Below are 4,530 nucleotides of genomic sequence, written 5' to 3' on the forward strand. Positions count from 1 at the left end.
GGGCTCTTTTAACTTTAAAAAAATTATATTTTATTATTTTTTATTATTTTATGTGTATGAGTGTATTGCCTGCATGTATGTAAGTGCACTGGTGTCATGTTGTGTAGTGCCTGAGGAGGTCAGAATAGGGTGTCAGAGCCCCTGAAACTGGACTTTCGTATGGATGGTTGTTAGCCACCCTCTAGGTGCTAAGAACTGAACCCAGGTCCTTTGCAAGAGCAGCCAGTGCTCTTAAACTGCTGAGCCATCTCTCTAGCTCCTTTTAATTTTTCAATGCTCCTTTTCCATGAAATAAATATAATTTTAGAGTTCCAACCTATCAGTTTTTTATTTTGCAGTCTATTTGTGATGTTCAGAAATAGCTTCCCCATTCTAGCATACGAAAAAATATATAATTTTTTTCACATTTTATAGTTACTCATATTAGTCTTTGATATAAGGAACAAAATAAGAATCTTATTTTGAAGTGCTAAAGATTGAACCCAGGGCTTCTTGCTTTGTATCACAGAACTAGTTGGGGTTTTTGTTTGTTTGTTTGTTTGTTTTTCAGATGAGTCTCATATGGTCTAGGGTAGCCTTGAACTCATTATGTAGCTGAAGCTTACCTTGAACTCCTGATCCCCCTGCCTCTGCGTGCCTAGTACTGAGAGGCACTGACAAGCATTCAATATTGTAGAATGAGTGATCTGGAGAAGCAGTGTTGTACAATGAAGGTTCAGATATTTCATAGTATCACCAGTCAGTGTTAAGACTTATAATTGATTTCTTTTTCACAATGTTTTGTTTTTAATGTGTAGTTAATAATACTTTGTGGACTGGTGAGATGGCTTACTGGATAAAGACACTTGCTGCCAAGGCTGAGGACCTGAGTTCACTCCTCCAGAACCACATCGTGGAAGGAAAGAACAAGTGGGAGTTATTTTATCATTATTTTGAAAACAGTTGCCTGATGAATGAAAGGTTCTAGTGTCTTTGCTTTTTTAAAGCAATTGATATTGGACAGACATTGCAGCTTAGGAATCCCTGTGATAAAGGAGTTAGAAAATACTATATAATTCTATGTTATTGAAATTACCTATAATTTTATAATCAGATTTACTGATAAAACATTATTTCAATTTATTAAATTTAGGATTTAGTTTACCAGTAATCTATAAACATTTTTTGGTGGGGGGGGTTGTTTGAGACAGGGTCTCACTGTAGCCCAGCTGGCCTGGAACTCACTATGTAGACCAGGCTGGCCTTGAACTCACAGAGATCAACCTGCCTCTGCCTCCCAAGTGCTGGGATTAAAGGCATGCACCACCACAACAGCTCTCAGTTATAAGCTTTAAACAGACTATATGCTGTTGTGTAAGTATGGAGTGTTTTGAAAAAAAGAAGTAGAAGTATTCCCAATTCCTAATCAAATCTAAAGTGTTTTTCTGAGGTAGGACAGGCTTTTCTATAGAAATACCTTATACATATTTGAGTAGATTAGTAGATCTCTTCACTGACTATTTTTTCAACTCATAAGCACAAAAAGTATTTGGTTTCTGTGTGGGTGTGTGGTTTCTCTAATTTGTGTATTTTAGAGCAAGTGTATCTGATAGACCTCCCATATTCAGCAGTTGTAGAAACTAGAGATGTATTCAGGTCAAATTCTTTTCTCTGTCTCTCTCTCTCTGTCTCTCTGTCTCTCTCTCTCTCAAAATTAATTTCTTTATTAGGGTAGGAAACACACTTGCCATCATGTGCATGTGGAAGTCAGAGGACAGTTTGTGGGAATCTATTCTCTCTTTCCACCATGTTGGTTGTGCAGGTCAAACTCAGGTCATCAGGCTTGGTGGCAAGTGCCTTTACCCATCAAGCCATCTCTCTAGCCCTCACATTTGAATTTATTTATTTATATATCCTTTTAAATTTTTTTATAGTTAAAACAATTATTTTTATTTTAAGTATATGGAGTATTTTGCTGCTTGTATGTAAGTGCACCCGTGCATGCAATGCTCATGGAGGCCAGAAATGGGCATTGGATCCCCTGGAACTGAAGAGTTACAAATGATTGTTAGTTGCCATATGGGTGCTGGGAACTGAACCCAGGTCCTTTGCAAGAACAGCCAATGCTCTTAACTGCTAAGCCATCTTTCTAGCCCCAGAACATTTTTTTTAGCACCACATTTTTGTAGAAACACTGATTAGAGACAATGGTGTCTTAGATCAGGCCAGCAAATGTGTAGATGGTAGGAAATGGTGAAATTGTGGAGTCAATGAGAGTTGCTGATAGAGTGGCTGGGCATTGTGAGATGGAAAGGAGTAAGTCTGAGGCCATGGATGGAACAGATATTAGGGTAAAGAGTTAGGATTCTATTTTTGTCATCTTTGATATCTCATTAGATACATAAATCTGAAATTTAAGAGTTCTTCATGTATAAATGTAGGAGTTATTGTCATGGAGATAATGTTTAAAACCATGAGAGTGAAACAACAAAAAGCAACAACAAAAACCAACTCCCCCAAACAGGAAAAGAACAACAACAAAAATAAGTGGTGGCACATGGCTTTAAATCTCAGTACTCAGGGGCAGGGACAGATGGATTTTTGTGCTTTTGAAGACATCCTAGTCTGTATAGTCTCAAAACAAATAAGCAATTATAAAACTGTGGGGTCTGGAGAGATGGCTCAGAGGTTAAGAGCACCGACTGCTCTTGCAATAGACCCAAGTTTGGTTCATAGCACCCGTATGGCAGCTAACAACTGTCCATAACTACAGTTCCAGGGGATCACACACCTTCTTTTGGCCTCCGTGGTAATTGCACACACATGGTGCACTCACATACACGCAGGCAATACAATCACACACAAAAGGAACAGAACGAACAAGAAATCCTAAAACCAGGAGAATAGTGGTATCACTAAGGGATGGAACAAAGGTCAGTAGGAACTGAGCCCTGGTCCATTCTGCCTTCTAAGTAGATAAGGAGTGAAGTTTATACTAAGAAGGATTAACTAGTAATGTGGGATGAGAAAATGATATCAGAATCTAAGTGAAAATATGATAAAATGAGGAGAGGTGATGCACTGAAAAGGCCGGTAAGATGAAGACTGAGAATTCTTTCCTACTGTCTTCCTTTTCTTTCTAAGGCAGAGACTTTGTGTATGCTGAACCTCTTCCAAGAACACTTTTTGATTCCTTCTTTGATTAGTGAGTATGTTTATTATTCACGCTTCAGTCTTTCTAAATCTATATATAGCTATAGATAACATTTTAAGCTCTCAAATCTCAAAAATGAATACTTATTCTATACTATCTTAATACCCAGTACTTCCCTATAGACGTTCTTTAAAAGTACATCTGTATTTGCTGTTATATAGCCACAGTCCAGCCCAGTGTCTATTACGTGTACACACTCAAATTCATATATTTGAATACATGGAAAAATGGAATTCAAGGGTTTGGTCAGTGAATCATTTTCAACTACAGTTCTCTATAGGGCAAATATTTAACTATCAAAAACAGTTTTTTGTTTGTTTGTTTGTTGGTTTGTTTGTTTTTACTGTGATTTAGCTCCAAAGCCGAATGTACCACCCTGGCACATTGTTTCCACCAAATTTCTTGGTGATGTATTTTAAGTTTTTCATATTCTTTAACACAGTTTTGTTTTTTACTTAAGAGGGGGTCAGTAAATTCTAGTTGAATTTATTTTCTACCCAACTGATTACAAAAACATCATCTTGACCTTAGAGATGAAAAATTAAAACTTTCCTCCATTCTCTTCTCACGTGTCGCTTTCCTTTGTTTTGTTTTGTTTTTTGAGGCAGTATAGTTCACCATAGCCCTATCTGGATTCAGATTTAGGCAGTATTCATGCTGCAAACCTTCCCAAGTGCTGGGATTCCAGGCATGAGCCACTATTCCCAGCTCAAGTGTTCCTTTTTTAAGATAGTTATTTAAAAATGAACTCTACTAAAATTTTTAAATATTTTATTTGTTATTTTTATTTCATGTTTATGAATGTTTTGCCTTCATGGCAGTAAGTGTACCAATGCTTACAGTGCTCACAGAGGCAAAGAGGGTGTAGGATCCCCCTGGAACTGGAATTTTAGATGGCTGTTAGCTGTCATATGGGTGCCAGGAATTGAACCCGGGTCAGTTAATCAGTCCTCTGGAAGAACAGCAAGTGTTTTTGTTTGACTAAAATTTTTGAGTTAATAGTTATTGTTCTGATTATTTTATTTATTTATCTTTTTAACATTTTGTGTGTGTGTGTGTGTGTGTGTGTGTGTGTGTGTGTGTAAGGACAACTTCATGGAGTCATTTCTTCCATATTTACATGGGGTCCAGAGATCACACTTGGACTATCAGGCTTATGTGGCAAGCACTTTTACCTGCTGACTCACTTTGTTAGCTCTATAACAGGATTTTTTTCTAGCACCTAAGAAATACACTCCTTAAAAAAAATTATTCGAGTTTGAGGTCAGCCTGGTCTACATAGTAAGTTCCAGGACAGCTGGGGCTGCAAGGAGACCCTGTCTCAAAAAAGACAAAAA

General features: G+C 37.3%; 1 protein-coding gene across 4 annotated transcripts in view; it reads left to right on the forward strand.

Moving 5' to 3' along the window:
* Zranb3 (zinc finger RANBP2-type containing 3) overlaps positions 1 to 4,530 on the forward strand; it is a 245,878-nt gene that overhangs the window by 4,549 nt on the left and 236,799 nt on the right. Inside the window, exon 4 of one of the 4 annotated variants that reach the window (XM_029563233.1) lies at positions 3,124 to 3,184. The exons of the other annotated variants lie outside the window; for them this stretch is intronic. The gene's annotated coding sequence lies outside the window, so the exon portion shown is untranslated. The remainder of the gene's footprint in view (positions 1 to 3,123; positions 3,185 to 4,530) is intronic. 4 annotated transcript variants of the gene reach the window in all.

The sequence above is a fragment of the Nannospalax galili genome, unplaced genomic scaffold (assembly GCF_000622305.1).
Source record: "Nannospalax galili isolate Female #2095 unplaced genomic scaffold, S.galili_v1.0 scaffold995, whole genome shotgun sequence".
In the NCBI taxonomy this organism is placed as follows: domain Eukaryota; kingdom Metazoa; phylum Chordata; class Mammalia; order Rodentia; family Spalacidae; genus Nannospalax; species Nannospalax galili.